The sequence below is a fragment of the Gossypium arboreum genome, chromosome 12 (assembly GCF_025698485.1).
Source record: "Gossypium arboreum isolate Shixiya-1 chromosome 12, ASM2569848v2, whole genome shotgun sequence".
Classification (NCBI taxonomy): Eukaryota; Viridiplantae; Streptophyta; class Magnoliopsida; order Malvales; family Malvaceae; genus Gossypium; species Gossypium arboreum.
In genome coordinates this window covers 104,165,177-104,187,005 of record NC_069081.1, presented here as the reverse complement: position 1 = coordinate 104,187,005, position 21,829 = coordinate 104,165,177, and the positions used below count along the sequence as shown (strand labels likewise).

The following is a 21,829-nucleotide window of genomic DNA, read 5'->3' as shown; positions in this document are numbered from 1 at the left end:
TTAAAAAGTGAACATCTTGAAGAAAAAGCAGTAGGTTATGTCTCATCCGAATAGACTGTTTTGTTATGAGAATATCAGATTTTCTTTGAGAATAATGTGTAGTAGTTCTATTAGTATTTCCTCTTATAGGCTGAAAACTTGTATTGTTAACATTATACATAGATGCCATCACAAATCACATATACATGCATGCATAGATTCAAACATATATAACAAACCTGTACTGTGTGGAAATAAAATTTGGAAACCTCTTTATGTTCTCTAGGTCCAGAGAGCTCCATTGCTTGAACCAGCTAGGAAGAGTCATCTGTAAGATCAGAATATCTCTCTGAAGACGACAATGCGTTAGCTCTGGACCTACTGCTGGTTGCTTCAGCTGATCTCTGAGAAGCTTCCCATTTTTCAGCAAGTCCACCACCTTCTAGCATCCAAACCACTTCGGACATCTTCAGTCTATAGCTCGGAAGGTATTGAGTGCATAAAAGGGCTACTTGAACCATTCCTTCAACCTCAATTCTATCATAGTTGTTCTTCAGGTCCTTGTCAACTATCATCTCAAGTTTCTTTTCTTGCTTAGTTTTTCTTACCGGTATGTAATAATAATGATAATCAGTTACATCAGATTTCTATAATTTGATTCATTCTGGGAATTGTTTACCAAAGTGAAGAGTTTTTCTTTTCCTTTTTATTGGCTCACCCAGTCAAGCATGACTCCTTTCTTCTGGTTAATCGTCTTCCCGAATTCAAGAGCCCTCAGTCCAGATATAAGCTCAAGTAAAAGGATACCAAGCCCGAAAACATCAGTTTTCTCGGAGGATTGACTAGTGGATGGATATTCTGGGGCTATATGTCCCACAGTGCCCCTCACAGCTGTTGTTACATGTGAATCCCGGTGATCCAACAAATTTGCCAACCCGAAATCACCTACTATGGCCTCATAGTAATCATCAAGAAGTATATTTGCGGCCTTAACATCCCTATGAATGATCATTTGGATCACACTGCTCGTGCAAGTACAATAAGCCCCTAGCTGATCCCAATGCTATTCTTTTTCTAGTTCCCCAATCCAATGCTGGTTTGGCTGCAAAAACAGAAGTTACCAACGTTATTCTGTGATGAACTTTGCCTTACACGACATTCAGGATAGGTGACGAAATCATCCTATGTCCAAATATGCGTCAGACACTAATGCATTACCTTTGAGTCTAGTAGCAACACTACCATTGGATATATGGGGATAAACTAGAAGTCTCTCACTTGCTGTCATACAAAATCCATAAAGCCAAAGGAGATTCGATGACCTGAAAGGCTAATCATCTCAACTTCTTTCTGAAATTGGATTTCACCTCCAATTTCATTCCTATCTTTAAGCCTTTTTACAGCTACCACTGTTCCATCTTGGAGATACCCTTTATACGCTTTTCCAAAACCTCCTTTCCGAACCAATTTCTTGCTGCTGAAGTTGTTCGTAGCTACCTGAAGTTCCTTGAAATGGAACCTCGTACAATTTCCAAGGCAAACTTCTTCTCTGTGTTGTTCTGAAATGTTCAAAAAGAATGTGAATTAGAGCATGCATTACTTTGACTTGAATTTGATTATGAGTGTTGGATAAGGATATGTGTGAAGTTTTTCATGTAATAGAAGCGGCATATCTCTATACTCATTTTCGAGTATGTGTCAAACACCAATATTGGATATAAATACTTAATCAGAACAAGTTCTGTTTTCAGTTTTCACTAACCATTAACATTGAAGTATATTTGCTGGTTGTGTCTTTGCCTCGACCAGAGAAACAAACCAAAGCCAAAAACAAGTAGGCAGATGCAACCTAGGCTGGATCCGAAGGCTAAATCAATTTTCTGGCTTTTGGGTCTACCAGAGGGTTGCGAGACTAACAAGAACAGAAAATGATTCAGTAATCTTAAAGCAGGCTATAGCATAAACTTATAGAAATCGTAAATTCTACATGCTGACTCAAATCATGAATTTTACAGTAGAATCAAAAGGAAGGTGACCAATAGTTAGAAAAGTAACATTGAAGAGGGGAGAACTGTTCTAGAAATGTGTATGACGTAGCTGTGTCCGAAAATTTTCATATTTTCTGTGTATTTAGAGGGTTTTTAGAGGATCATATCTCCGTATCCACGTCTGGATATGAAGCGGATATGAGCACTTCAGGAGAGCCACATTGTCTATGCTTTGTGAATTATTAAAGGAAATAGACATTGACATTGGTCTTGTTCTGGAGCAGACTTGCTCAGCCCCTGCAGCACAGATCAAAGGGTTTCCAACAATGCTCTATCAACTAATACATTATGTAAGCCAAACAAATAATAAACAAAAAATAGTATTAAAATTATTCTGTTTTTATAGTTAAAATTTATTGTTTTAGACAGGGTAAAACACAGGAACATAAGCTCAATCCACGAATAACTTACTTGAACGATTTTGCAAGCAATCCTGGTATTTGACTACTCAAGTTATTGAAGGACAAATCCCAGTAAAATTGAACAAATACCACATTTATGCATCAGTTTGGAAAGGAAAACTCACATGGATTTATAGGATTTAGAGAATTTACAGGAAAGTGAGCTGAGCCATGTTTGCCAAAGAAAAAGGTATTGTTCCTGAGAGACTGTTATTATTTAGCCTCCCTGTTATTCAAAGAAAACCCCATTGTCAGATTCACACAAGTTTCAGTAATTAACCATAATTTAGGCCAAAAAGGGAAGCAATATTAAGAGTGTATATATAATTACAGGTACTGGAGGCTTTCTAAAAGGGACAAAGTTGTGGGAATTTGACCTGAGAAGTTAGAAACATCAAGTATATGAAGTTTGGGAGGTCTCCCTAATTCAGAGGGTATGTTTCCTGATATATTATTATTCTGTAAAAGCCTGCAAAAACTTTCATTTGATCAGGCATTTTAGCTATTGCTGAAACTATAGACTATACTATTTGTTTGATGATAATTTGATACTCACAGCAGCTGAAGATTTGTCAAGTTTCCAATACTAGGGGCAAGAATACCAGACAGATTCTGGCTTGGAGCTCTACTGAAACAAAATCATTTCAACCACATCAAATACCTAAATTGCTCCTACTTTCTTTTTGTTGAAGTATATCAGACATCCTAGTGGACGAATGTATTGTGTGTTTTGACTTTATAAAGAAAAAAGAACTACTTACAGGCTAATGACTAGACCATCATTAGAGCAGGTGACCAAATTCCAGCTGCATGGATCAACAGCATCATCATCCCAATTATCAAGAACCCCACGAGGATCAACCAGAAATGATTTTATCCCCATTAAAGCTAGAACTGGAGAAAAGAAAACCCAAAAAACGAAACAATAAAAGTATTATTTCCTGTTTGAAAATTTTACTTCTTTTACATACAGTAAAATTTTAGAAGAAATTACCTTCAAAGTTAACACCTTTGGGTGAAAGCAATCCACATGCAAAGGTCCACAAGCAGAGCAAGGCTACATAACTCAAACCAAACTTCTCTTTCCTGATTTCCATTACTTCAGTAGTTTTAATTAAAACCAAAAGCAGCTTCTTCTTCTTCTTTTTTTATGTAAGGAACTATGAAGCAGGTAAGGAGCTGGTTGAAGTTTGTAAGCAAAAGATTCAACTGAACTGAACTGAAGTGATGCCAAGTATAATTGTTTTGTTTTATGCAATGTGCACTGAAAGTTCCCATGGTTTCCTTACATGGAAAGAGTTTCAAGTAACATAGGTGATGCCAGCCACTGGTTCAATAAAAAGTAGAGAAGTCATAATACGTAAAACCTAAGATGCACAAACCAAATCTAGATAACCCCAAAAGATGATTGACACTTCATCAAATAAATAATACGTATACATGTTTTTTTTTGTGGTGAAATTATATAGAGCAAGAGTTCGGGATTGCTTAGATATGCTAAGCTTCCACTGTGGCCTGTGGTGGGGAATTCAACAATTCCCTGAGGAAGGCAATTTCTTTATGAAGAAAAAAGGTGGGAATCTGGAGGGGATTGTGCTGGAGATTGTTTGAGATCTTTGTTGTGTCAATCATATTTTACGCATTTCTTTTTTATTTATTTACTTATGTCGTAACCATTTTTTGAAAAAAAAACGAAAACGACTTAGATTTTTGGAAATGAAAACGAAAACAGGAGTCGCCACCGATCTTTTTAGGTGTGATCGGATCACCTTAAATTAATCATTTTAATAAAAGTTAAGATTTACTAAAACGATAATTTTTGGTCTACGAAAATCAGAAAATGAATTCGTGAGTCGGTTACGCACGAAGAAGGATTAGCACCCTCGATACGCCCAAAATTGGTACCTAATTGATTAATTAGTGTCTTTGTGTCGAAAATTTGAAAACTCGAAAGAATTTAAAATACGATCCCTTTTTTATAAAGAAAATGCTCAAATGTTAAGGACCTTCTCGTCTCACAATATAAAATGTCACACCAGTAAGTTAGGACACGACATCTTGAATTTTCGAGAGCGAGCTTACCTTTTATATAAAAATTCGTGTATTTCAAAAGGTTATTCAGTTAGTTCAGGTGAACGAGGAAAATCGAAACCCAGTAAGTTAGGGCACGTTTCCTCGAATTCTCGAACACTGAATATTGCCTTTACTTGCAAAAATCTTATTTCGAGGTAACAGAATGCCATACCCAGTAAATTAGGGCCCAACACTTCGCATCTTCGAGAATAAACATTTTTCAAAACTCGTATAGTGATTTAAAAAGAATATATTCCGTTATTTAGGTTAAATGAGAAAAGTCGAAACCCAATAAGTTAGGGCACGATTCTCGAATTTCCAAATACGGAATATTATTTTTCTGAAAGGATTATTTTTGTTGGGTAAAGGACGATATAACGCAAATTTGTAAAAAAGGAAATAAATCATGATCTTAACAAGCATTATAAAAAATGAGTAATATGAATGACAAAAAAATGAAAGAAATAAACAAACTATGTAATTGAAGAAGAGAATAATAGGTAAAAATAATAAGATGATAAAAGTAAATAAGAATAAGAAGAATAAGTAAAAGGAAACTTAATAATAAATCGATAAATAAATAAGTAATATATATAAAATAGAAAAACAATAACAATGTTGACAAAAGGTAAAATATGTATTAATAAATATAATAAAAATAATATGCTAATAATATAATAGCGATGATAATAATAGTAGTAAAAATAAGGGCAGCGTAATAAAATAAAATAATAATAGTAATAAAATAAAGAAGTAATAGTAATACTAGTAGTAGCCGTAATAAAGTAATAGTAATAAAAATGGTACTAATGCAAATAATGATATATATATATGTATAAAAAATAATGGTGGTAAAAAGGGTAATAATACAATGATAATAGTAATTACAAAGATGATGATAATAACGATAATGTGATATTACTATGTATAAATATATGTTGAAAATAAATATATAATAACGTTGGATGCATATACATAACATGTACATGAAATGGGATAAATACATATAACTAATAATACTAACGATGTATATACATAGTATACAAAACAAAATATACACATAATATATTAGAATATATACATAATATACGTAAAATATATGTAATGTCTAAAAGAGTGAATATACATAATAATACTAATACATATATACGTAGTATGGAGTATAATGTATATACATTAAATGAATACATATATGACACATAAACACATTAATAAAGTAATATTAATCTATCAATAACACTTTATAACATATATATATATATATAATAAAATGATAATAATGAACTATTAATAAAAATACAATAATAATAAAATATGTTAAATAATATCATAATTGAATTAGAATAATGAGGAAAAGTAAAAGAAAGGATGAAATTGAATTAACAGTGGAATTTTAAGGCGAATTTCAAATAAATGAAGGAAAAAGGGGATTAATTTGAACACGCGAGCGACCAGGAGGGATCAAAGGAGTAAATATCCCGATCTACTAAAACGGCGCAGTTTGCAAAGGTACCAAATTGAAAACGAAGTGAATTTTAGGGCCAAATTAAAATTAAACAAGGCTCAATTGTGAAGCCTTGGAAAAGCGGAAGGACTGAGGGCGCAAATAACCCTCGGTCAAAAACACGGACCACAGGCATAGGTGGGTGGTCTTGGATCATTGCTCAAAGCAGCATCGTTTCTGCGTTTTAGACCAGGCACCAAAACGGTGCCGTTTTGGTAGGCTATAAAAGCCTGAAAATTTCTAAAAATTTCATTTGAGCTGCTGAGGAGAGAAAAAAGAGAGAGAGAGAGGGGAGAGGGGCGATATCCGGCCAGGGGGCCGATCACCAGCCAGTCGCCGGAGCGCCGTGCGCCACCGTCGCCAGCCACCGTGCACGGTGGCCGGAGTTTCGAAAAAGGTAAAATTTTTCCTTTTTTTTTTGCGTTTTAAAATGTATTTATAATATGTAGGTGTATATAGGTAAATAGGCTAAAAAGGGAAAGGAATTAATGATGATAATCACCTTCGGCTATTGGATTTTTGCTTCTCTGTTTGGACTATTTTTTTGCTTTCGGTATTGCTGGATCTGTTCTCTGCTTTGTATTTTGTTTTCAAATCTAATATTATTTCTTATTTTTCAAAAAAAAATGCCGATCACAATGGTTTTGAATTCAGCCTTTTATAGGCGTTTTTTTTTTTTTTACAACTTGTTCTTTGTTTTCTGTCTCTTTTTCCTTTATTGCTGCAGGTAAACGGTGGTGGAGCAGAGAGGTGGGGAGCATGTGCTGACGGCTAGGGTTTCTTGGAGGAGTTTAGGATAGTGGGCTAGGGTTAGGTGAGGTTTGAGCTTAGTTGGGTTGAGTTATTTGGGTTGGTCTGTAATTGGGTTTAGTGGGTTTTGGGTATTGGGCCCAAAATTGGGCTTGTACAGCTGCCCCTCTTTGCTTGTTGTCGTGTAACGAGAACAGAGCAAAGACTTGAGAAAGACCAATTTTGCCCGGTCTCACTATGTCTGGACTTGTCTAGCGCTCCTTTTCCCTAGGTAGCTTCATTCCAATCTTGTTGCTTCGCTTCGCTTTACTGCTCTACTGCAGCTTCAAGAAGGTAAGGTTTGTTTTGATCTGCTCCACTGCAACTCTATGGAGCTAAGACATGTGACTTCAATCTACTCCACTGAAACTTCAAGGAGATCTGCTGTGGCTTCGATCAACTCCACTGCTGTTTCAGGAAAAAGATATTTAATTTTCAGCCTGTTACCCTACTGCTTAGGGGATTAAGGCTTGTCATCTTTGATCTGTTTCCCTACTGCTTAGGGTTTCAGATCTATAAACTCAACTAGTTACCCTACTGTTTAGGGGGTTAAGGTTTGTCAATCTTCGATCTGCTCCACTACGGCTTAGGGAAATAAGATCTACAATTTGGTCTGTTACCCTACTGCTTAGAGTTTAAGATCTTATGGACATCAGCTTGTTACCCTACTGCTTAGGAAGTTAAAGCTCGCTACTTTCGATCTGTTTCCCTACTGCTTAGGGCGATAGTATCTATAAACTTCAGCTTGTTACCCTACTGCTTAGGGGGTTAAAGCTTGGTGGTTTGAATCTGCTTCACTGCATTCGAGGAGGCAAGATTCGATGTATTTGATCTACTCCACTGTAACTTCAGGGAGGTGAGATCTGTGATTTTCAGCCTATTACCCTACTACTTAGGGGGTTAAGGTTTGTCAATCTTCTTTGATCTGTTTCCCCACTGATTAGGGTGATAAGATCTGTAAATCTTTAATCTGCTTCACTGCAACTTCAGGAAGACAAGATTATTGGATTCGATCTGTTCCATCGCAACTTCGTGGAGACAAAATCGTAATTTTCAGCCTATTACCCTACTACTTAGGGGTTAAGGTCTGTAAATTTGGCTTGTTACCCTACTGCTTAGGGGGTTAAAGCTCATTATCTTCGATCTATTTCCCTACTGCTTAGGGTGATAAGATCTGTAAACTTCAGCTTGTTACCCTACTGCTTAGGGGGTTAAAGCTTGGTGGTTTGAATCTGCTTCACTGCATTCGAGGAGGCAAGATTCGATGTATTTGATCTGTTCCACTGCAACTTCAGGGAGACCAGATCTGTAATTTTCAGCCTATTACCCTACTGCTTAGGGGGTTAAAATCTGTAAATTTACTGATTCTAGGGACATGGCCTGTAGAATCAGTTCCATGTATTTGTTGTGCTTATGTAAAAGAATTAGGATGTTATGATCATAATGAATCAAATGTTCCTAATTAGATGCACTTATGAATGATCTATGAATGTATTAGTGCAGCATGTTGTGAGCGTGAATCCCTGTTTAGGTTGCCATTGCTCTTAGTTAATCAAGGTTTCTTTACTGAAATAGTATCCTGTCTTCTTGTTCAGCTCAAATTTTGAATAGAAAACCCGAAGAGGTAGTCCCAATTTAAACTCTTTCTTCTCAGATGCTTCCAATCTTTGAGTTTGGTTAGTTCTAAATAATAGTCCTGTTTCAGGTTCCTGTACTATTTAAAAACTTTCAGAGTAATGTGCAGAACTCTTTTTGAAAAATAGTTTTAGTCCATTAATCATCATTTCAATGCAAAATGCTTGAAAACCGAAATTTATCAGAAACAACATTTGAAGGGAATATATTAATCACAGTCAACAAACATTGCTGGGATACAAAATGAATAAAAGGGAATAGGTGCCCCAGATATCGCAGCGTGAGTTTCTCTGTACTGACTTTTTGAGGACTCCTTTTTTTTTTCGCCTAATATGTGTTTAGGGGATCTAGAGTACTCTTGCAGATGCCCCAAGATGTAACATCTCTCCTCCTTGTTAATTTAGGTACCATAAGACCATCGCATGCCCCACCTTTGATCAAAATTTGAATCACCCTTTACGGGTTTTCAACTCAAATCCCCTTTGGTCTCAAGATGCCCTTTGCGAGTTTCCACCCTGGCCTCTCCTTCTTTTTTTTTTTAGGCGAAGTATTTCTTAACCGAATTCGAATTTACGGGATTGGATAAGGTCTTGCCATCCATTTCAGCCAATATCAATGCTCCGCCAGAAAAGGCTTTCTTCACCACATAAGGTCCTTCCCAATTCGCATCCATTTTCCTCTGAAGTCTTTTTGTATGGGCGGGATCTTTTTCAAGACTAGGTCTCCTCGTGGAACTCTCTCGGGACGAACCTTTTGTAAAAGCTTCGCATCATTCGCTTTTGGTACATCGACCATGGCGAATAGCCCGTAGCCTCTTTTCTTCAATCAAATTCAACCGATCGTATCGGGACTGGATCCATTCTGCTTCATCCAACTTTACCTCTGACAAAACTCTAAGGGAAGGGATCTCGACCTCGATAGGTAAAACTGCCTCCATTCCATAGACTAATGAGAAAGGCGTTGCCCAGTAGAAGTTCGATAGACGTTCGATAAGCATAGAGGCGAATGGTAGCTTCTCATGCCAATCTTTATAAGTTTCATCATCTTTCCTACAATCTTCTTGATGTTCTTATTGGTCGCTTCGATCGCACCGTTCATCTTGAGCGTCTGGTGACGAGTTGTGGTGTCTGATCTTGAACTGACTGCAGACATCCGCTATCGTGTTATTGTACAAATTCAATGCGTTGTCAGATATGATCCTTTCTGGTATTCCATATCGACAGATGACTTCTTTTTTCAGGAACTTGCTAACTGCTGATTTTGGTGATATTGGCATATGAAGCGGCCTCCACCTATTTGGTGAAATAATCGATGACCACAAAGATGAAACGATGCCCATTTGAAGCTTTTGGCGAAATTGGCCCAATCACATCCATGCCCCACATCGAGAAAGGCCATGGCGAAGTCATGACATGCAGAGGTGAGGGAGGTACATTAATCTTGTCTCCATAGATCTGGCACTTATGACATATTTTGGCGTAGTTAATACAGTCTCCTTCCATGGTGGACCAATAATAACCGAACCTCATAATTTGCCTGGCCATTGTAAAACCATTAGCGTGTGTCTCGCAGACGCCCTCGTGGACTTCTTCTAAGATTTTCTTAGCTTCAATGGCGTCTACACATCTTAGTAGTACCTGATCCTTCCTTCTTTTGTATAGGATCTCCCCATCTAAGACATAGTCACTGGCCAGTCTTCTCAACGTTCTTTTGTCGTTCTTAGTAGCTTGGTTGGGGTACTCACAATTCTTCACATATCGCAGGATATCATGGTACCAAGGGTGATCATCAATTTCTTCTTCTTCTTCGAGGTTGTAACAATGATCCGGGGCCTCATAAATGCTCATTTGGATTGGTTTCACATCTTCTGGTTGGTTCATCTTGATCATAGAGGCTAAAGTTGCTAGGGCGTCGGCCATCTGATTTTCTTCTCGTGGGAGGTAGTAGAAGACAATATCATCGAACTCTTTAATTAACTTAAGGATCAGCCTTCGGTAATTGATCAATTTGGGGTCTCTTGTTTCCCATTCACCTTTGAGTTGATAAATCACTAGGGCAGAATCTCCATATACCTTTAACACCTTGATTTTACGTTCTATGGCCGCACGTATTCCCATGATGCATGCTTCGTATTCTGCCATATTGTTCGTGCAGTCAAAATCCAATTTACTAGTGAATGGATAATGATCTCCGTTCGGGGATACCAAGACTGCCCCGATTCCATTACCCACAACATTTGATGCTCCGTCAAAGTTTAGCTTCCAAGGGTGACCTTCTTGAGGGTGTTCTTCAGTGGTTGCTATGCACATTAGATCTTCATTTGGGAAATCAAAGTTCAGAGGCTCGTAGTCCTCTAGGGCTCTGCTGGCTAGGAAACCTGCTATCGCACTCCCTTTTACGGCCTTCTGGTTCACATAGACTATATCGAATTCAGAAAGTAGAATTTGCCATCGGGCCATTCTCTCATTCAAGGCAGTCGACTCCATCAAGTATTTCAGAGGATCCATTTTAGAGATCAGCCAAGTTGTATGGTACAACATGTATTGTCTCAGTCTTCGGGTTGTCCAGATCAAGGCGCAGCACAACTTTTCGGTGGACGAGTATCTCGTCTCACACTCAGTAAACTTTTTACTGAGGTAATATATCGCTCTTTCTTTCCTTCCCAATTCATCGTGTTGGCCAAGCACGCATCCCATAGAATTTTCAAATACCGTCAAATACAGTATCAATGGCTTATTTGGATTAGGTGGTGTCAACACTGGGGCATTAGACAAATATTGCTTAACTTTGTCGAAAGTCTTCTGGCATTCCTCGTCCCAACTACCAGGGTTGTGTTTCTTAAGGAGACGGAATATGGGGTCACATTTCTCGGTTAGTTGTGAAATAAACCGAGCGATGTAATTTAGTCTTCTTAGGAATCCTCGAACTTCCTTCTGAGTACGTGGTAGAGGTAACTCTTGTATGGCCTTGACTTTGTCCGGGTCAATCTCAATCCCTTTTCTACTGACCACGAATCCTAGCAGTTTTCCTGACCTGGCCCCAAAGGTACATTTTGCGGGATTGAGTTTCAACTGGAATTTTCTCAACCTCAAAAATAATTTTCTCAAGACTTGCACATGCTCTTCTTCAGTCCGAGATTTGGCGATCATGTCGTCGACATAGACTTCAATTTCTTTATGCATCATATCATGAAATAGGGTAACCATGGCTCTCTGATATGTTGCTCCCGCATTTTTCAATCCGAACGGCATTACTTTATAGCAAAAGGTTCCCCACATGGTCACAAATGTGGTTTTATTCATGTCTTCAGGATGCATCTTGATCTGATTGTACCCCGAGAAACCATCCATAAAGGAGAAGAGTGAGTAACCTGGCGTGTTATCCACCAAGGTATCAATATGAGGCAACGGGAAATTATCTTTCGGGCTGGCTTTGTTTAAGTCTCTGTAGTCTACACACATCCGTACCTTTCCATCTTTTTTAGGGGCGGGACGATGTTGGCTACCCATTCCAAAGTACTTAACTACTTGTAAGAAACCAGCATCAAATTGCTTCTTGACCTCCTCTTTATTTTCAACGAACATCGGGCGCATCCTTGAAGCTTTTCTTTGAATCGGCTTGCATTCTTCTTTGATGGGGAGCACTGTGTACCACAATGTCGAGACTTAGCCGGGCATATCCCGATATGACCATGCAAAGACATCCTTGAACTCTTGGAGTAACTCAATAAGGTCCCGCTTTGTCTCTGTGGTGATGCAAGCTCCGATTTTTACTTCTCTCATTTCTAGTTCATCTCCTAAGTTCACGACTTCTACTGACACTTTGTGAGGTAAAATCTGGTTCTCATCTTGTTCTACCATTCTTAACAAATCGGGGGATAAGTTACAATCTCTGTCATCTTCAAAATCCTCGGATCCCTCTAGACACATATCGCGCTCAAAAGGTGACTCCGAATTAGTAGCAAGGTCGCTCACATCGTTGATATCTGGAGACCTGTTTTAGGCATAAGGGAAGATGCAAAGAACAAAAGAATCTAAGAACAATGGTATGTATGGTATGATTATGAATGAAAGAATAAAAGAATATTTGCACTGAATAAGACAAAAGGATGCATTTCATTGAAATAACGATTTTGAACATAGGCCTATTTCACAAAAAGACACTTATTACTCCTCGGCCTAGGGTAATAAGCGTGTTTTGGGCATTATTCTGTATTAGTTTTAAAGACTACAGGAATCTCTTCCGCAGTCCAATTATTCAAGACACTTTCTGGCTCATAAGGGCGAATGCCCGCCCCATTCTCTTCTCCAGTTCCTCCTTCGAACGTGGCATTAATGCTTAAGTTTTCCAACATTTCTTTAGTGGACTCTTGGCCTGCCGATCTTCCTTCGGCATAAATAGTTCCTCCCGACACGAATGTTCTGGATATATGGGGAAAGGTCATTGGCTTCCATTTAACCTCTTCCCCGTTTAAACGCGCTCTTCTCCTTTCTTGTTTCTTGTCTTGCTCCTCTTTCTTTTGTCTTGCATCTGGCTTGAATCCTAAGCCAAAGTGGTCCCGTTTGTCCGTAAGCATAGGTACTTTGACCCTTCCTTGTAGGCTTCTTCCAAGTCCTTTCCCTGGCAAGGCTCCCTTCCCAACCATCAGTTGTAGTCCCATTCTTGTGGTTTTGGAAAGTCTAGGTGTTGGGACTTTATTTCCTTCGACAACAAAGGTTGTGTTTACAAATTCCAGCGATTGAAAAGAATATTCTATGGCTTCATCATCTGTCCTCACATATGGTGCATTGCTGTAATAGATGCAATGATGTCTTCTTCCGCATTTATAGTCACCGATCGACCCTCCGTTATAAGTTTGAGCTTCTGATGTAACGATGACGGCACTGCCCCTACTGAGTGGATCCATGGTCTTCCCAATAGGCAATTGTAAGAGGGTTTGATGTCCATTACTAAGAAATCTACCTCGTACGTGCTAGGACCGATTTGAAGGGGTAATTCAATCCTCCCTATTACTTTCCTTTCTGTATCGTCAAACGCCCTTACTACATTTTGGCATGTCTTCATATGGGAACTATCCACGGGCAACCTATTCAGTGTGGATAGGGGTAAGACATTTAGTGCTGATCCATTGTCGATCAATACCCCCGGTAATGTGTATCCCTTGCAGCGCGTAGTAATGTGCAGGGCCTTTGTGGACCCCATTCCTCCTAGTGGTATTTCGTTGTCGTTAAAGAAAATAAAATTGTCGTACGATATTGTTGACCGGTGGTCGGTTTGTTGTGAAATGTCATGCGCGACGTATGTCTCGTTCAGCACTTTTATTAACGCGCTCCGATGCGTTTCTGAGCTCAAAAGTAAAGCTAGCACCGAAATGCGAGCCGATTGCTTATGTAGCTGTTCAACGACGCTGTACTCACTGTGTTTTAAAAATTTTAAGAATTCCCTAGCTTCATTCTCGGTTACAGACTCATTGACTGGCGATTCGAACCTGACCGCCTTTTCTTTCCTTTACTCAACTATTGGGACCTTTTCTTCGGCAATTTTGGTTCTTGTACCCTCAGAAACATAACGTCTCCCAGTACGTGTAAAAAACCCTACATCTTGGTTTTCTTGTGAAGCACTAGCCGGGCTCTTCTTTCCTGGGATCGCCACATTGCAGCTATAATTCCATGGTACCCTCTTGCTATTTTTATAAAGGAAAGCAACGGGCTTCTGGATCACGACTTTTGGTGCGACTTGCGTCCCGTCTTCATTAGTTCTTAAGCGTGATATGATAACTAATGGGTGGTTGATTTTACAAGCATTTCTCGTCGGCCCTTCCTCTGAAGCACACACGTCTGTTCCTTCTGGGTTCCTAACATACTCGAAGAATTCCAGCTCCTTATTATCCATTAACCCTTGTACTAGAGCCTTGAAATCGCTGCATTTCTGAATCTCATGGTCCTCTTGATTATGGAACTCGCAATAACTTTTTGCTCATTGGTGTACATCCCCCAATTACGTGTTACCAACCCTTTTTCCACAATTTTCTTCCATACTTCTTTTAGTGGAGTATTCACTTCTGCAACATTCATCTTAATTTCCTTCCCTGAACTCTCGATTATGGCATTTATACCCTTATCCCCATGATTAGGTAACGAGTTTTCTGCACTAGGTGTATCATCAAATTTCACGATGCCCATGTTGATGAGTCTTTCAACCAGCTTCTTGAAAGTGGTGCAGTTTTCTATTGAGTGCCCTGTGGCTCCTGCATGGTATTCGCATTGGGCATTTGCGTCATACTATTTGGGGAATGGGGGTTGCATTGGCTTTAGATAGAAGGGCGACACTACATGGGCATCGAATAAGCTCTGGTACAATTCTTTGTAGGACATCGGGATAGGCGTAAACTGGACTCTTTCCGTGTTAGGCCTTGGGTTGAAATCTCGTCTTGCGAAGCCCTGATGGCTGGTAGTCACCATCTTTGGTTGGCTCATAGTGACTGGCTTATTATACATACTCGTGTTGTTCACATCATTCTCTTTCCTTCTTGGGGCTGATTTCTTAGCAGTTTCCCCTGCTTCAATCCTTCCACATCTTATCACGTTCTCTATCATTTCTCCAGACATTACTATGTCTGAGAAGCTTTTAGTAGCGCTTCCTAGTATGTGGTTGATGAATGGAGCCTTCAGCGTATTGATAAAGAGCATTGTCGTTTCTTTCTCCAGAAGAGGTGGTTGAACTTGCGTTGCTACCTTTCTCCATCTTTGGGCTTATTGCCTGAAACTCTCATTTTGTTTCTTCTCCATGTTCTGTAACGTGACTCTATCAGAGCCATGTCATCACGTGGATTATCTTCGCTTCATGAAAGCTTGTGCTAAATCCTCCATGAATCGATCTGTTACGACTCGGTTGGTTGTACCATCTGAAGCGGCCCCAACCGGACTTTCACGAAGCAGTGGATTAATAGTTGGTCATTATTGACATAGCCTGCCATTCGTCTACAGAACATAGTGATGTGAGCTTCGGGACAGCTAGTCCCGTTGTATTTCTCAAATTCTTGAGTTTTGAACTTGGGAGGGAGTACTAGGTCTGGAACCAAACTTAATTCCTTAGCATCGATTCCACCACGATAGTCGGTGTTTTCTATTTCTTTAAATTTTTCTTCTAACCATCTACATCTTTCTTCAAGCTCTCTCGGGAATTCTACCCTTGTCTTTTCTGCTTCTATTACTTCATCGAGATTGAGGACCACAGGGTTGGTCAGATTGTCCCCCGGATTAGAGCCCGAACCGGTCGATAATTCATCGTGCGAGACACCGGTTTGAAATTGTTGAGGCTGATTGTGTGATGGCCTTCTTGGGTACACATCGGGTTGTGTCTCGAACGTCCATTGGGACAAACCCGGAGGTAGACGGGATCTTCGTTGTCATCTCCAGTATTGATTATGGGGCTTTTCCCTTTTTCTAATCCACCAGCCAATAGACGCGTTAATTGATCCATCATACTCCTTTAGGACTCCAGCATCTGGTCCCTTACATCTTGCTGGATTTTGGCCAGCTGTTCTTCCATACGTGTTTGTAGTTGATCCTGCATCTCTTTTTGCATTTGTTCCAATCTCTCTAACCTTTGATCCATTGCTTTTGTTTTCCCTCTTGTACCGTAACGATGTTCCAGGGTAACTGCCATGATTTTTAGGGTTTCTTGTGAGTTTTAGTGCGTATGATGCAATGCTGATGCATGAATGCAATGAATGCGATGAATGCAAAAAAGCGTTGATTCCAATTCGATTTCATTAGAGTAACTTTTCTAGAAAACAAGTTTCTTTACATAAAATAGATTACATATAAGGCTTGGCCCTGATACTTAAGGCATTGACCTGTCTAAGAAGCCGAGCTAGCTTTTGGCCTCGGTCCGATTCTGACTCATATTTTAAACTCAGCACATCGGCTTGTACTGCTAATGTTTGCAAGTGGTCAGCCACCTCTCGTACTTAAGTCAAAGTTTCGCCCATGATGTAGTCCCTGCTCCTGACCTGGTCTTGAGATTGATGAAGTTGCTCCTTCTATCGCTCGTTATTTACCTCGAGGAGTTCTATCTGAAGTTCATGATTTTGCAGCGCTATTTTAAGTTCTTCTATATTCTTTTTAATTCTTGATTCATTCGACTAGCTTTCAACTCGATTGCGAGTTACGCGAGCGATACTGATACAATGACCTCTCTAACTCTGATACCCGGATCTTTAACCCTTCTTTCTCATTCTGACTTCCTACCAAACTTCTTTTCAGAGTACCTTCTCGAGCTTGAGCATCGCGAAATTTTTCCTCCCACTGATTGGCTTTGCTTTGTTCTTCTTTAACTTCATGTCGCTATTGTTCGGATGTTTTTCCTAACCCAGCGGTTCTCATTGATCTGTGCAGCTTCTTATAGTCCGTTTTCAAACTGTCTAAGTCCTCTTGACCTTGTTTTTCCCTTTTACGAGTCTTTCGACTTCTAGTTTCGGGCATCGACGTCTAACCCTAATCGCATCTTTTCTTCTTCCAAATGCTCGATCCTTTTTCTAGCTCCGGACTCTTTCTCTCGAAATCTTGCGATGATTTCCATTTCGGATGGGATTACTTTCAAGTGCTCTTCTATCGATCGAGGATTCCTTGATCGATGTAGGGATGTTGTCGTTAATCCTCCGATTCCACCATTGGTCATACTCGGGAGTAGTCATGGGATTGGCGACAAACTTCTTCATTTTACGAGTGCGGTTCCGGGCACTTGATATCTCACGAACTTTCTTTTTGTAATTATTCCCGTGAACGCGAACTCGACTTGGGCTAACCCGTATGTTGGTGGTGTAAACTATGCGGATCTCAGATTGTCGCAATGCAAGCGAGAGGAGCATACCCGACGGCCCCCCATACTCCTAACAATGGAACCCAATTGAAATCTCCGCATCGGTATAATATTTCATCAGGAACCATCCACGGGGCTCTCCATTCAATATCTTCTTCTTGCAGATTTTGGAGAACCGTCATCCAATTTTCTTCATCACATCATCTCGCCTCGGTGTAGCCACTAACTCTTTCAATGGAGAGTAATTTTTAGAGAAGATGCGTCGAGATCTTTTCCACTTTCCAAAATGGTGTGGAACCAGGATAGTAAGAGCTGTGCACATCCAATAAATCTCCCTTCACCCGCTCTTCTACAAGCATTTAATGATCTAAAAGTTTCAGCCAAGATTGCAGGCACAGGGGTGGTTCCTTTACCAAGCCTGTCAAAAAGGTCGATAACAGCCTCGTCTATATGCCCCAAAGCCTTGGGGAAGATGACCAGTCCATAAATGCTCAAGGCGAAGACATCTACCCTTTTCTCCACGTCGGGGTGCGCTAAGATTAAATCCCTCAGGTTCCTCCAAGGAATGCATTTACCATCTCCTTTTTGTTTGATCCGAGTTGTCACCCACTGTTCGCTCATCCCTGTGATGTTCATTAATTTTTTTGAAAATGCTGGGACGTTAGCTGGTCTGGTATAAAATCTGTCTACCTGAATCTTTGGGCAATGTAGCAAGGTCGTGTATTCTTCTATAGTAGGTACCAAATCTACCTTCCCGAAAGTGAAGCAACTGTAAGCAGAATTCCAATATTGGGCAAGGGCTCGAAACAGGTGCTCGTCTACCTTGACGTCGAGCAGATAAGGTAAATCACCGTAATGACAATAGAATAGCTGTTTGACCTCATCATCCCACTGACCCCAAATTTCTTTCATCTCTTGGAGATTATTCTGAGTTACGCTGATCCGAGTAAAATTCCATAACTCTGACACGTACCCCTCGGTAAGACTGTCGCCTTTCTCTTGTTGCGTTGTCTCAGCCCATATCCGGACAGCCGCGTTGTCTTCTACTTTATCAAAAAACCCATTTTCCATGATAAGCTATCTATTTAGGAACCGAATGCGAATCAACACCTTTTATGATGAAAATGCCATGCAAATACAATAAAAGTAAAACAAAGCAAGTCAGTAATTTATACGCAGTTCAAAGCAAACAAAGAATAATAAATATAGCACTTGCTCAGGTAACCACTAGGGTTTCGGAGTGGCTCTACCTAGGGTGGGTTCTTGAGGCTCGCTACATGGGGTTTGATTCTAGAATAAGGGTACCTGAACCAGCAGATTCCTCGATCTTCACCCATTATAGGCTCATACAGACCGAGTTCAGTTCAGGGGAATACATTTTCCTATGGCTGCACGGAGATGAAAATCTCACGAAGACATAGGTACGGATGTATCTCGAAAGCAATCCACTATCCTGCACGGAGGTGAAAACCTCACGAAGGAATAGTTTCGCGCTCCCACTTAAGAGGGTGTGACCACAACGGTCATGCAATGCAATATGCAACACTATTTAAAGAATCGGACCAACGTAGCAGGTATTATTTAGACCACAAAAATAACTGATGAAATGCAATGAAAGGATCATATTTCAAAACCAAATTTTCAATTTTCGATAAAAAGACAAGAGTTAATCAACTTGTGGCTTGACTCTCTCATTCGTGTCCCCAGTGGAGTCGCCAAGCTGTTGTAACCATTTTTTTGAAAAAACGAACGGGTATCGACTTGGATTTTTGGAAATGAAAACGAAAACAGGAGTCGCCACCGATCTTTTTAGGTGTGATCGGATCACCTTAAATTAATCATTTTAATAAAAGTTAAGATTTACTAAAACGATAATTTTTGGTCTATGAAAATCAGAAAATGAATTCGGGAGTCGGTTACGCACGAGGAAGGATTAGTACCCTTGATACGCCCAAAATTGGTACCTAATTGATTAATTAGTCTCTTTGTGTCGAAAATTTGAAAACTCGAAAGAATTTAAAATACGATCCCTTTTTTATAAAGAAAATGCTCAAATGTTAAGGACCTTCTCGTCTCACAATATAAAATGTCACATCCAGTAAGTTAGGACACGACATCTTGAATTTTCGAGAGCGAGCTTACCTTTTATATAAAAATTCGTGTATTTCAAAAGGTTATTCAGTTAGTTCAGGTGAACGAGGAAAATCGAAACCTAGTAAGTTAGGGCACGTTTCCTCGAATTCCCGAACACCGAATATTGCCTTTACTTGCAAAAATCTTATTTCGAGGTAACAGAATGCCATACCCAGTAAATTAGGGCCCAACACTTCGCATCTTCGAGAATAAACATTTTTCAAAACTCGTATAGTGATTTAAAAAGAATATATTCCGTTATTTAGGTTAAATGAGAAAAGTCGAAACCCAGTAAGTTAGGGCACGATTCTCGAATTTCTAAATACGGAATATTATTTTTCTGAAAGGATTATTTTTGTTGGGTAAAGGACGATATAACGCAAATTTGTAAAAAAGAAAATAAATCATGATCTTAACAAGCATTATAATAAATGAGTAATATGAATGACAAAAAAATGAAAGAAATAAACAAGCTATGTAATTGAAGAAGAGAATAATAGGTAAAAATAATAAGATGATAAAAGTAAATAAGAATAAGAAGAATAAGTAAAAGGAAACTTAATAATAAATCGATAAATAAATAAGTAATATATATAAAATAGAAAAACAATAACAATGTTGACAAAAGGTAAAAATGTATTAATAAATATAATAAAAATAATATGCTAATAATATAATAGCGATGATAATAATAGTAGTAAAAATAAAAGGCAGCGTAATAAAATAAAATAATAATAGTAATAAAATAAAGAAGTAATAGTAATACTAGTAGTAGCCGTAATAAAGTAATAGTAATAAAATGGTACTAATGCAAATAATGATATATATATATGTATAAAAATAATGGTAGTAAAAAGGGTAATAATACAATGATAATAGTAATTACAAAGATGATGATAATAACGATAATGTGATATTACTATGTATAAATATATGTTGAAAATAAATATATGATAACGTTGGATGCATATACATAACATGTACATGAAATGGGATAAATACATATAACTAATAATACTAACGATGTATATACATAGTATACAAAACAAAATATACACATAATATATTAGAATATATACATAATATACGTAAAATATATGTAATGTCTAAAAGAGTGAATATACATAATAATACTAATACATATATACGTAGTATGGAGTATAATGTATATACATTAAATGAATACATATATGACACATAAACACATTAATAAAGTAATATTAATCTATCAATAACACTTTATAACATATATATATATATATATATATATATATATAATAAAATGATAATAATGAACTATTAATAAAAATACAATAATAATAAAATATGTTAAATAATATCATAATTGAATTAGAATAATGAGGAAAAGTAAAAAAAGGATGAAATTGAATTAATAATTGGAATTTTAAGGCTAATTTCAAATAAATGAAGGAAAAAGGGATTAATTTGAACACGTGAGCGACCAGGAGGGATCAAAGGAGTAAATATCCCGATCTACTAAAACGGCGCAGTTTGCAAAGGAACCAAATTGAAAACGAAGTGAATTTTAGGGCCAAATTAAAATTAAACAAGGCTCAATTGTGAAGCCTTGGAAAAGCGGAAGGACTGAGGGCGCAAATAACCCCTCAGTCCAAAAACAAGCGGACCCTGGGCATAGGCGGGTCGGGTCTTCGGATCATTGCCTGAAACGGCGTCGTTTCTGCTTTTTAGACCAGGCACCAAAACGGTGCCGTTTTGGTAGGCTATAAAAGCTTGAAAATTTCTAAAAATTTCATTTGAGCAGCTGAGGAGAGAAAAAAAAGAGAGAGAGAGGGGAGAGGGGCGATTTCCGGCCAGGGGGCCAATCACCGGCCGGTCGCCAGAGCGCCGTGCGCCACTGTCGTCGGCCACCGTGCATGGTGGCCGGAGTTTCGAAAAAGGTAAATTTTTTCCTTTTTTTTTGCGTTTTAAAATGTATCTATAATATGTAGGTGTATATAGGTAAATAGGCTAAAAATGGAAAGGAATTAACGATGATAATAACCTTCGGCTATTGGATTTTTGCTTCTCTGTTTGGACTGTTTTTTTGCTTTCGGTATTGCTGGATCTGTTCTCTGCTTTGTATTTTGTTTTCAAATCTAATATTATTTCTTATTTTTCAAAAAAAATGCCGATCACAATGGTTTTGAATTCAGCCTTTTATAGGCCTTTTTTTTTTTTTTACAACTTGTTCTTTGTTTTCTGTCTCTTTTTCCTTTATTGCTGCAGGTAAACGGTGGTGGAGCAGAGGGGTGGGGAGCATGTGCTGACGGCTAGGGTTTCTTGGAGGAGTTTAGGATAGTGGGCTAGGGTTAGGTGAGGTTTGGGCTTAGTTGGGCTGAGTTATTTGGGTTGGTCTGTAATTGGGTTTAGTGGGTTTTGGGTATTGGGCCCAAAATTGGGCTTGTACAACTTACATTTGGGTG

General features: G+C 38.6%; 1 pseudogene; it reads right to left on the bottom strand.

Annotated features, from left to right (window-relative positions):
- Window positions 1-79: 79 nt before the first annotated feature.
- On the bottom strand, window positions 80-4,048 carry LOC108477298 (protein NSP-INTERACTING KINASE 2-like; annotated as a pseudogene).
- Between the last annotated feature and the right edge of the window lie 17,781 nt (window positions 4,049-21,829).